The sequence below is a fragment of the Centrocercus urophasianus genome, unplaced genomic scaffold (assembly GCF_019232065.1).
Source record: "Centrocercus urophasianus isolate 14NV4802_14NV808 unplaced genomic scaffold, USGS_Curo_1.0 seq_19, whole genome shotgun sequence".
NCBI lineage: Eukaryota > Metazoa > Chordata > Aves > Galliformes > Phasianidae > Centrocercus > Centrocercus urophasianus.
The window spans coordinates 18,501,103-18,513,901 of NW_024884744.1; the positions used below are offsets into that span (position 1 = coordinate 18,501,103).

The 12,799-nt window shown below is 45.6% G+C and overlaps 1 long non-coding RNA gene across 2 annotated transcripts in view; it reads left to right on the forward strand.

The window, feature by feature from the left end:
* The window catches only part of LOC122161145, a 33,546-nt gene that overhangs the window by 5,792 nt on the left and 14,955 nt on the right, over positions 1 to 12,799 (forward strand). The window contains exons 1-2 of one of the 2 annotated variants that reach the window (XR_006169109.1): positions 2,900 to 3,246; positions 5,476 to 5,635. This is a non-coding gene — a long non-coding RNA (uncharacterized LOC122161145). Of the gene's footprint in view, positions 1 to 2,899; positions 3,247 to 5,475; positions 5,636 to 12,799 lie in introns of those variants that run through there. The other variant, XR_006169108.1, reaches the window with a different exon arrangement.

A 12,799-nucleotide genomic window follows, 5' to 3' on the forward strand; every position in this document is an offset into this window, starting at 1 on the left:
GACAAAAGCACAAAAAACAGCTGAAACAACTCTATTGAGTTCAATAGTTATTGAACTCTCAATCAAACAACTTCCTCTATTGAGGAAGCGACCATAAGCACTGCTGGTGAGGCCAGGAAAGTGTTGTGCCAGTGCAGAACTCTGACTCCAAGGGGAGGCCAGCTCACCAGCTTTTAGTGTCCCTTGGAAGGACCCAAAACCTGAAGGAGGAACCTGCAAACCTTGGCCGTGCAGGAGAACCATAACTGTCTCAATGGAGAAGGGTTCTTTCAGTGGTAGAGGAGCTAAATCTGCTGTGTGAGTGAGCAGGTGAGCTGATGTCTCCCTTTGAGGTGGCTTTGAGTTTGTTGAAATAGATGACTCATTTCAATAGAGATATCAGCTGGGGATGCTGTGTGGGGCTCTTGAGGACATGTCAGCTTGTTCTGCTCTCAGCTGCACAGTACCTGCTGCCAGCCTGGAGGGGACCTGTGGGCCGTGCTGCCGCTCTTCCCATTGTATACCTTTGGCTCAGCCCAGTGAGTGTCCAACAGTGCTGGTGTACCCACAGAGGGCCCCCACACCACAGCGTGCCTCTTTCCAGCCAAATGGCTGACTCATTCTGACACCTCAAAGATGGTTTTACACTTTTTTCCTACTCAAGCCCTAACCTACATTTGCCTTCAACTCATACCCAAGTTGGCTATTTAAAAGAATTTCATCCCAGAAAGAGCAGTGAGGCACTGGCACAGCTGATTGATGGGGTCACCATCCCTGGAGGTGTTCAGAGCTGTGGAGACGTGGCACTGAGGGACGTGGGCAGTGGGCATGGTGGGCTGGGGTTCGACTTGAGGATCTTAGAGATTTTTTCTAACCTAAATGACTTTATGATTCTATGATATAACCCCAATCCCTGGCATGACAAAGCAGACACTTCAGCTGTCCTTGTGCAAGGTGGAAAAAAATCAATAACTGATGATGATTGAGGAGCTTTTGCTTTGTTTTTCGTAGAGCCAACATGCACACACAACTGCACGTAGGGGACTGTATAACTGCACCTCCTGTCCAAAAGGCAGCCATGCACATTTTGAGCCATTCAGGCTACTTGTGTGACTGAGGAACTGTGTCCCACCAGCGCACTGCTTGTGGTGACAGGCATCAATCAGCCTCCACATAGCATTTGTTCTCAGTGTTTTCCACACCTCATTTCTGGAGGCGTGTGAACTAGCACAGCGTGTGTGTACAGTGTGTGACAAGTTACTGCAGCCCGGAGGGCCTCAAAAATCATTATGAGAAAATGATTAACTGAGCAAGAACGTAAGAGTCATTGTAGGAAAGAGAAAAAGTGTTTCTAGTAAGATGTCCTATCTTTGAAGCCAGCAGTGGATGTTTAGGGGAAGAATGTCAGAAAGTGGGATCCTGCTGCTGACAGTACTTCCAGCAGCAAGCTGCTCAGTGAATAAGGAAAGGGTGGTCATAGAGCTGTCCTCACTGAGTTCCCCAGGTTACTTTTTTCTTCCTATTTCTCACAGAGTTCTTCTGCTGACAAACATCTATGCAGTGTGTGATATACTTGTGTCTGTTCAGCGGACACGTCTAGCATTTTAGTCTTGAAAGCACAGACATAACCATTTTGTTAGAATTTTAGGAGATCAGTTAGATGTGAATTGTTGAATGATGGCTCTTGTCTTCTGAAGGTGGCAGAGATCTGAGGGCAGCAAAGCTCCAAGTGTGGTTGTGAAAAGATGAATTAGAAAAGTGGTCACAACCATCAGAATGCAATAGCAGTACTTTTCCCTGAATATGCATTGAAGCTGTACTCCCAAGAGTAAAAAATTTTTTGTCATCTTGTTTTTATTTTTAATTCATTCTGCTTTCTCAGAGTTTTGCTGTATTATTTCATTACCCAAACAGTGTGTGAATGCAATTCTCTCTCTTCTGGCTGTGAGCTTGATGTGGCACATGTGATTCTGGTGCTTCACTTTATATCCCATTGATCCAGTGTTACCTCTGCCAAGTACTGTGCTGATGAGGTGTTTGCTGCACCCAGCCAAGCCTTTTTTAGGATGATTTGAATGTCTGCACACATCACAAGGCACCATGACTGCCCTGCAGGATCAGGCACTCAACTCAGGGAGTTTCCATCCGCTCCTAAACGTAACTGTTCTGGTGTCATCCTGGTAACAACAGAGGTGGGATCTGTCGTCTTTTCAACTTTACGCATGGGAAATCATAGCAGAGAAATGCAAAAGGACTTTCCAGAAGTGATACAAAGGAGTGGAGTGCAATTTCCCAAATTGCATATCTGGATATCTTTTTCCTGATGCCAACATTATTTTTAGGCTGTTCCTTCCCAAGGATCAGCTCCCAGGTCAAACAACACTGCATTAATCGCATCTTGGTATTCACACTTCTTTGGGAAGTCCTGTGATGTTCAGAAATGACTGCTGTCTGCCCTTTCATAAGAAGAATTAACTATTCCCAGTTGGTAAGTGCATTTCTTAACTCCGCTGAAGCTATGTGCAACATGCAAAAGAAGTTATGAAGAAAAGATAACGTTTCCTGTCACTACCCATATATGTACACCTTCTCTTAATTCATATGAATTTTTCGGTTTATCTTATTTAATTCCCATAACATTTTATGTGGGGTGAGGCTTCTATGATACAGTTGATGCAGTTACAGTACGTGCTGATTGCAGAAAGGATGAAGAGAAGAATATCTTTCTCTCCCTTTTTTCCGTAGCTGAACTCAGGAAGTGGTGGCCTTCAAGCAGATCTTGTGCCGTTGTAAGAGCGTTGATGGTGTTTGTGCAGCAGCGTAGAGTGGTGGGGTTTGGGGTTGAGTTTTTTTAGGTTCTGCTGCACAGTAATCATTTTTTTCATAGCTTTGGTTGCTAACAGAGAGAAGGTTGTGTGGGATAAAGTCCGTTCGCTTGTTTCAATCACGTTCTGATGAAAAGCAGAGGAGGTCTCTTTGTAGCTTGGTGTCCCTTCTTGTCACTGGCCCTGTTTTGTAGTAGAGTGCAGGCATCTTGGTTGTGTGCTAGCTGTTGAGGCACTCTCTTCTCAAACCAATTACTACAAGTAATGACATGCAGACTCAGAAAGAGAATCCTGAACTTCCAGCTCTATTTTTAACGCCAAACCCTTCAAAAGCCATCAGTTGATGACCTCATGGGCAGCCTGCAGACACTGATGGGAGGACAGCGCTCATCCGCAGGGCACCAGGAGCTGGGACCCAGATGGCGTGTGCTGCCAGGACGTGGTAAGGTGCTTTGAGAGGTGATGGCTGGTTTGTCCCCGTCTTGCCGTCTGGCACAAGAGCTCGTGGAGCTGTGTGGTAAACCAAAGCTGGGGAGCAGCTTTCGGTCTGCCTGAAAAAGCAGCAGGCAGTGTGGTTTGGCAGTGCGAATGATGCCTTTGATGCTGGTTGCCTATAAAACGAGGAACTTGCAAGGTTCAGTGCTTGTGAGGTGATAAATCCAGAAGTGTTTGATTGTCAGATTGCAGAAAAGAATTCTTGAACCACACTCAGGATGTAACTGACTTGACTTAAAAACATTCTTAGAAAAACATGCAGCAAATGGCATGTTTAACTGTCGGAGCACTCGCTGGAACTCGAAGGTTCTCTCAGGAAATATCCTGCAACATAAGTGGTTTTAAGGGAAGCAACTCTTCCCAGTGCCCTTCATTCATCATTTTGTTTTAGTCTATTGAATCTCAGTAAGTTCTTGGCTTTGAGAAACAACAACAACAAAAAAGAAATGTCAGAAGTTTTTGATTTTCATGTTGTGGAAGTGGTGGTTTTCTCTATCACGTTTGTAAGTAAAGGCTCTCCATGTTGTTGCTTAGGTTGATATTCGTTTGGGTTTTTTTGTGCTCATAATTATTCAGTAAGGCAAAACCTTTTACAATATTTTTTTGACCACTTAAGGACTTTGATGGCCCTTCCACTCCCTGGTGTGGCACATATTGCACAACAGGACATCGTTACAGATGTGCATCCCAATCTCTGCTCTGCGTCTCTGACCTCTATGCATGCTGAATGGCTGTCCCATTGCCCCTTTGGTTCAGTTTTGTCTTGGATCTGCCTTCTCTGTTGTTTGTGGTCTAGTTACTAAAGATACGTAGCTTGCTCCAAAAGTAATGACTCCCTTTTATTTCTATGGAAGCTACAGTGGATATAAAGAGTACAGTAACACTATTTGGTAGCGTAAATTCTTGGCTGCAAAACACTTTTTTTCAATATCGTCACCACCAGCAGCTTATGCCTTTTCACCAGCAGTGAACAAAAGCCTGCATGCCATGCTTGTAAACTTCTATACTAGCAGAGGTGACCCACTGTTTCACAGCTGCTATGACAGCATCACTGCTGAAACTCATCACCCACCCTTCACTGTGCTCACATCCACTTCTTGGTCTCCAGAAACATTCAGCAAGCATCACTGAATGTCAGTAAGTGCCACTTTTTCCCGCATGGATGAATTCATTTCCATCTCTTTGCCTCATATGTGCTTCCATGTCAGATGCCATTTTGTCAGACTGCCCCTGTCTGTCACACAGCAACAGAACATAACGGGATGTTGGTGGGAAGGCTTAACCTCTGCTGCCATACCACCAACATCTGCCTCTGATGTTGTGGGCTAACATCATAAAATAGGAGGCATTATTTTTGGAGCAGCCCTTGTATATATAAAAAAGAAGAAAGGAGAAAAAAAAAAAAAAGTATGAATTTATGAATTTTCATGGTCAGTAAAACTTCCCAGTGAGTCAGCTGAAATTTTGGAGATTTTGCTTGACTGCTAATATTGCACTCTTAAGACTTCCCGTACTTATTAATTTTTAGTGAAATCATCTTCATTTGTATAAAAAGAGCCCTGATGAAGTTGTTACAAACATTTATCAGGCCACATCCTTTTCCTGTTGTTTTCCTGGTAAGCAGTTTTAAAGGCAAGTATTTAAACGTTTTAGCGTAAAAATGCTCTGGTATTGAACATTTCTTTGTAAATAACCACAACCACCAATGTAAGAGCATCTAGGACTGTAGCTTTGATGCTTACTTAGCAGTCCGGTTTGTGATCTGAGTAAAGGGGAAGAGGAAAAAAGTCTTCGATTTATTAATTATTACTATTATTTTTAACCCCAGGTTTTATTAAAAACAAATTTCATCCTCTTACTTTGGCTCAGCTTTTGCAGTGCTGACTCCTGGTTCTTCTGCATAAATTGTTCCAGGATCCAGAATACCATTTCCTCCGATCCTCTCTCACTAACTTAAGAAGAGTACATTAGATCAGATTGGAGATGATGATGAGTCTAAGCTTCTAAAACTGAACATTATTAGAGTCTATATAGGGCCTGTAACATTTCAGCCCATCATAAATGTGTTCCCCACCAGTAGGAGAAGAGGAATGATCCTGAACTGAACATCTGTATTACGTGCTTCCCTCTTCTTTAACCTGTTTATTAACTAAGACATATTGACTGTTCTGTGTAGGAGAACTCCTGCCTACGGTTCTGGATTAGAAAATGCACATTTGGAGGAGAATCCTTAAATGTAACTCCCCTAGAAACAAATGGATACAGTATATGACTGACGATTACCCCTGTTCGGACCAGCAGCTTCCACACCAAAATCCAAGGTACCACTGGCAGAGGTATGTGATGCTCTTGTAAACCTATTTGTATTTGTTAACTTGGTGCTAGTTATACCATGACCCTTCGTTTTATAAATGCTGAATCTGCAAAGCAATGTGAGCTGGGTGGTCTGCTGCTCTCCTGTGCACCCAGACTGTGCCGTGCTGCTGGAGGAGCTCCTGGGGGGACTGGGAGGGTCTGGGCACTGCTGAGCCTCCTGGCAAGAAGGAAACCCAGACTGATGTTTCATGCTGTTTTCATGTCATGCAGCAGTCATTTCATTAGCCCCAGTTCTCACCATATTCTCCACCCCCAGATGTAAACAGACCTTAACTCTCCCGACTCACAGAATGAGAAGGAAGGTGACTCAGTCCCATACCTTCCAATATACAGAAAAAAGCAGCTTTTTCTCACTGCTGAGGGAAATCTGGGGCAAGTTCCATGAATAGTCTGAGCTGTGGCTTTCTAGCAAGTGTCAAACCCAGAAAGCCCCATTGGCAGGCAGCTCTGTGAATGAGCAGTGCTGGTGGAAAGAGACCAGCTCCCCATGGCTGCCTGCCCTGGTCTGCTGGCCCAGGCACAGCAAGGTGCACCCACTGCTCCCAACAGCCTGTGGGGAGGGCAGCATCCTGCCTGTCTGCTGCTGGTGCCTGAGACTGAGCTGTGACTTTGTTCCAGCTGGCTGAAATAGCTGGCGGCTTTGACCTTGCTAGATGATGTCTGCACTTACATCTTAGGGCCAGTCTTTGAGTTTCTGAGTTCTAGCAATAATTAAAAAATGGGAAAAAGTGCTCGGCCTTGTTGACAGCCACTCTTTAAACAAACAAACAAAACCCACAAAACTAACAGGAACAAACCCCCACAATTATTTTTAAAAGACTCGAGGAATGACAGCAGGTGGAAATCCATTTGGAAGCCCTGGCACCTCCTGCCAGTGTAACAGTGGTATTGGGGTAGTTGCACAGCTCACTGAAGCTCGTGGGCACGCTCTGCACCTTTCAGTCAAACAAATTTGCCAATTGTGCCTTTTTCAGCAATGCTTAAAAAAACAAGAATCCAAAGAACAGGCTGCTGCTGCTGAGCCCCTTGGGTGGGTGCAAACTCTGAAAATGGTTGAGGTTGGCATAGTATCAGCCACACTGAGCTCTCATTCCTCTTAAAATACTTCTGTTCTTGGAACTGAAAAGCGTTCCACCCACCTGTGGGTGGATTGGATGCAAACAGAGTGGAAGGGCTCTGGTCACAGCTCTTGATTTATACAGGGGTCAAATAAGAGGCAGCACACAGCAGAAAGCCAACAGGCAGCAGCTTGAAAGCAGGAGTCAAAATTAATCGTGGCTGCATGACTAGGGGTATTTCAAGGACAGAAAACTGAAGGAAGAGCTCGCTAAGGGCTGAAGGAAAGGAAGTGGCTCCTTGCTATTTCCTACCTGCTGGGCGCTGGGAGACAGAATGCAGTGTATGTTCTTTAAAGGTGCGTGTGTGTGTGTGTGTATATATATATGCTTATATATACACACATAACTGAACTAGACTGAAATCTGTGAGTGACGACTCTCAAAGCATTTGTTTGTGCTCTAAGTGAGTAATGGTGTAAGACAGAACAGCCACTCGCTTTTAGCATGAGCGTGGAGAGGGAACATGTGCTGTTTCTCGCATGCTGTCAGCATCAGTGTCAGTGATGTCTGACTGCAGCGCTGCCTTCGGTCCCTGTGTGTGCCCACAAAACTGCAGTCAAATTGGCTTTTACACAGCTCAGCCAGCACTAAGTTTGAGAGTGCTGTAATAAATAAGAAATGATCCTGGAGAACTACCCAAACTGAATTACCAGCACTGAAACTCAAAAAAAAGAAAAAAAAAAAAAAAAAAAAAAAAAAAAAAAGGAGAAAGAAAGAACTGAAGGGTTTGCTGTACAAATCAGGCAAATATGATTTAGCTTCGTTCAGAAAAGTCTGCAACTCCAAATGAGTCATGCTGCCTACTTTTCGGAAAAAGATTTAATTCTCAGGGTGTCTGTGCATTTCTGTTACCTGCTACAGAAACCTAAAGGGAAATAGGTCTGAAGGTGTTAACGCTTTATTGAGCTTAGTGTTACATAAAACAACAACACACAACAGACCACACTTGCCGTAGTTTGGTTTTGGCATTTTAGCCTATCCTTTACCTCCCACTGTTTCAAAGAATTCATGCCACACATGGTTGACTTTGCAGCGTGGTCTAGCTCCGTAGGTTAGAAGTGGAAAGCTGGAGGTCTACACAGTTCTCTTTGCAGCCAGAGCTGTAATGTGCTGGGCATGCTTCAGCATGATAGAATCCTAGCATCGTTTGAGTTGGAAGGAACCTTGAAAGGCCATGTCGTCCAACTCTCCTGCAGTAAACAGGAACACTGATCAGGGTGCTCAAATGTGGTGCAGTAGAAAAGGGGAGATAATTTTGAAAGAAATCCTTGCAGTTATTTTGATGGTTTTAATGCTGTTTCGGTATTTCTTTTCAACTGCCAGAGGAACTGCTTTCCTTCTAGAAAGTGAGCCTTGCTTTCATGGGGCTGGAGTTCTTTGCTTTTGGAAAAGACATGGTGTGGGAGGAGAGAAAAGCCCCCGCTCTGCAAAAGGTTCCAAGTGCAGAGATAGCCTGAGGTGTCAGGATCTGTATGTATCACACACATTTATACAGTTCCAAGAAATACTGGGAACAGTTCCCCAGCCAATGTAATCCTGAGCAAAGGGGAGAATGACTGTAGTGCAAAGTTAGGTTATTTGTAAACAAACAAATCAATGGTTTGAGAAAAGCACCAAAATTTTCCCTTTCTCCAACAAGATCAGGCATCAGTAGATTTAATATAGATCCTTATAACTGCCTGTTTGAGCTCTTCTCAGCCTACAAGCGGAGTTGTACACGGCCTCCTTTTCAGGGCTCAGCATCTGCTGTAATTATGGGGCACCAGAGATGCTTCCTAAGTAGCAGTACGGTTTCATCTGCAGGATACAGATGTGCAGGTCTCACAGAGGCAGTGTACCTCTGAGATGTGATCTGGGAGCCAGGTGTCCTATAAGCCTTCTGTCCTTGGGCAGGAGAGACTGGAGTTTGTTGAGGGCAATCCAGATATTAACCATTTCAATTGCTCACTTGAGATGCCGGAAGCTCTTCACTGATGGCGAAGTGAGCTTCAGCAGTTCCTTGGCATTTCAGTCAGTCAGGTCATACAGCTGCTGGGAGGACCACTGGCGAATCAGATGGTGATGCTGAGCCCTGGCAGTGCTGCGGAAAGCAGAAATTAACCTTAGTTTCATTTCAGAACATTGTACAAAAGATAAAATAGCTGTACATGTTTTTACACATGTCTCATGTGACTGGACAACATACAGCCTTTTTCTGTTCTCCCTCCTGCCTTCGACTGGACGTTCTCATGTGTTTTCTTCAAAGCTGTGCTTTTTCTCTTTGATCTTGTGTGATCTTAACACGGCAATCATGAGTGTGAATGCGGTCGTTTGCGGTTTCTAGAACAGCAACATGGTTTTACCCAAAGTAAATGCGGCCTTTCTCAGAACGGAGATTAACTGTGGAACAAGGTCCTTCACTTGCATACAAGTGCACTTTGCCAGGGTTTGGGAAATTTGACAAAAGCAGCAGTGGACCGAGGCTCCAAAACCGAACACAAAGGAGCAGTTTTCCCATCGTGTTTTTTTTAGCATTGAAATCTGCTTATCACAAGGCTGTTGCACTTCACCAAGTACAGGAGAAAGCAGGTCATTTTTCAAACCTTTCCTAAAGCTCCTAGCTTACAAGCAGCCTCATGCCCTCTGTGCATCAGGTGGGTACAGGACCAGCAGTATGCCGTGAGGCAGCGCCTGTTGGCAGGATGGGAGCTCTTGTCCTGCAGATCTCTCTCACCCTATGGGCAGCTCTGGGGCTGGGGCCCAAAACAGTGCCTCAGGAGTGCTTGAAGAAGTGATGAGCTGGAGCGAGAGGAAGCACATGGCAGGACGTGGTTGCTCCCAAACACCTGCTTGTTGAGTGAACTTTGAGACTTGCCACAAAGTCTGCAGATGTGCCCAGTCTCCCCACAGTGCTGCCACTGAAGTCAAAAAGTAAGCACACAGCTTTCCGTGTAGGTGGTGTATAAAGCAACAGATCACGATGCAGAGGAAGTGCCAGATGCTGGGGGAAGCTTTTTGCTGTTTGGCAGGTGGCATAACTTAGTGTGGGTGGTACTCTGCTGCCTGGCCTGGCTGTGTGCAGTCCTCAGTGGCAAGCCCTCATCCTGGGACTGGGTGCTTGGAAGAGCAGTGACACTTACGGCCTGTTAGCAAGGCAAAAAATGGCAGTGATTTAATAATACTAAACAAAAAAATCCATGGTTCTTGCATCCATTTTGCTCTGGTGATCCCTGTGTCATGCAGCATACTGCAGTGACAGTTGCTGGCATTTCTTTTTACTTACTAGATATTTAAAAGTGAAATGCGCAAGAGCAGATTTTCAGCCAGAGTCCAAGGCAACAAGTCATGCAGCTCTGGGCATGGTTTGACATGGGTTTGGGCCGTGCTGGCTGCTCAGCCCCTGCCCACTGCCTCACCGCACTGCTTCCCGTGCAGCCGGTGCTGCTGCAAGCACTGTGTGCTGTGGGGTGACGTTCTGACTTCCTCAGATGAAAGACACTGTAGAACTTCAACTATTCTTTGTCTGATGATGCGTGCTTCACTGCAGACACTTGCTTTAATCTACGTGTTGGCCAGATGTTAAAAAGGTAATTGGAAGATTGAGAAAGACCTCTAAGATCCCCAAGTCCAACCCCACCCCACCGTGCCCACTGCCCCCATCCCTCAGTGCCACATCTCCACAGCTCTGAACACCTCCCGAGATGGTGACTCCACCTCCACAACTGGTGCAGCTGTGCCAGTGCCTCACTGCTCTTTCTGAGGAGAATTTTTTCCTAATATCTAATAATCCTGGCCCCACAGCCTACAGTTTTGCTGCTTTCTGAATCAGTCATTGCAGCTGCAGAAGCACAGCCTATGCACGGCTGGCTCAGGCCCATCCCTGCAGCAGGACTGTAGGCAGCTCCTTCCCCTGGCAGGCTGCAGCAGACAAAGCTTGCCACTATGATTGCCACCGTGCACTGCATGCTGCTGCATCCCCTGTTCCTCTTCCTCTGGGTCTTCCTTCCTCTTGCAGACAGCAGGCTGGTGGCTGAGGGAAGCAGCAGCTTCCCCTTGGGGTGGCTGAGCTCTTGCCTTCATTCCCTGCATTTTGGCAGTGCGGGGAGTGCAGACAGAGCAAAATGTATTATGTGTGTGTGTGGGGGGGGTTGTCTCTGTGTTTCTCTACAAGCCTAGCAAGCATAGTGATTTGAAATTCAACCCATCCTTAGTGTTGTGTAAAGGCAAAGGCGGGCACATTTCTCATCAGTTTGTTTGGGGTAGGCATGTTTCTACCCCTCTTTGTAGTGACAGTTCCTCCTGGGAAAGCCAAATTCCCTTTTGGTGTGTGGTGGCTGAGGTCCCATCATGCTTAAGGTGCTGCTATTTGTGGCTCTGCTGCTGAGCTCCAGGCACTGCCAGTGAGCTGGGGGGGGAGAGAGCATGGGGCACAGGGCTGCTGAGCTCCCTGCCCTGCGTTGTCACCTACTGACTCATGGGCCTCCCAAAGCGCACTGCCACTCTGCAGCCCTTTCCTCACCTTTGGCTGAAAGGATGGAGGCCCGAGCCTTGTAGGAAGGAGTTAGGGGGGGAGGAAACCTTCAAAACCATTTTGATGAGAGGGGGAAAAAGTCTTTGAGAACACCGCAGCATTGATTCCTCTTTCGTTCACTTGCGTGCGTGTAGGACAGGTTTAGTTGTGGTGGGATGTATGTTTTGGACAGGCTAAAATGTGGTGCTGATGCCCAAGTGAAGTATCGCTTAGAGCAGCATACTGAAATGTGAGGTTGAGGAAGGATATCTCTGAAGATCAGTTTTGGTCTTCAAACTGGTTTCAACTTTGCGTTATCATCTGCAGGCTTCTTCAGGCTTGGGGTGGCTGCTCTTCTCACTCCTCAGATCTCTGAACGCTTGAAATTGTTTGATGTGATAAGCTGCTAACGTGACATTTATTTAAGAATATGAGTTTTCATTTAAGCTCTGTCTGTTTTACGCTTTTTTCAGCTGGTGTTTTTCATTAGAATGAAATGATGTTGGCCTGCAGGGTACGTGCCTGCTTTGCCCATAGTGAGTCAGCACTGCCTGTGCTTTGCTCTGGGCTTGGATCCTGCCTCAGCTGCCTTCTGCTTGCAAATCATGCAATAGTTTTTTTTGAAGGCTATAAGAGGCAATTTTCCAACTAGCCCACACGCTTTCTATTAAACCAGTTATTTCAAAGGGATTTGCAGGTAGTGGTTTTTTAAAAGTTCAACATAATATACATAGTCAGTGGAGTGGCACTGGTATAAAGTTTTGCTCTCACGTAGGACTGGGAAATTTCAGATGAGATAATCCATCAGGGAAGAACAAGATCTAGAAAGTCTGGGGAAAACCCTGCGCACAGGTTTTATCTTTTTTCTGTTTTCTTTTTCTTTTGGCTGAACCACTCTCATGCTTGATGGTCTTTCAATTGCTGTATGAGTCTACCCACTGCAGCCTGGGAATCACATTCACTGCTGAACAGATGCTAGCTAGTTGTAGAGCGTTGGTGGAGTCACGTACCATTGATAAAAATGCCCCATGGGGCAGTCAGCACTCTCTTGCATTGTGGAGGCCTGGCCCATCCAGAGAAGATGATGGAAGGGCCCCAGGTCCAAAAGCAGCACTGCTGCAGGCTGCTATCGGCTACTGAAGGAGGCATCTTGGATGGGTTCTGCAGGATGGAGACACAACTATCTTTCCCGTAGCCCTGAACTACAGGTAAGAGCTGACGATCAGTCTGAGAGTCACATGTGAAAGGGGAAGAAAGCACAGTGTTGGAATAGTGGGCTTTTTTATTGCATGGTACTAAGAAGCTTGTAAAAACAGCATTTGGAGTAGATGTTCTGGGTGGGCTGTGAGACACAAGGGGAATAATAATTGTTTCTGAAAAGAAGAAAGCATCGTGTGCTTAGCCAGTAGAGTGACGTATGTACATTAGCTGGACATGCGGGCTTCTTTGTAGTAGCTGATTTTTCTTCTTTGATACTTCGTTTCTGAGTAAGTCCTTCCAAAGGAGTAAGCTAATCC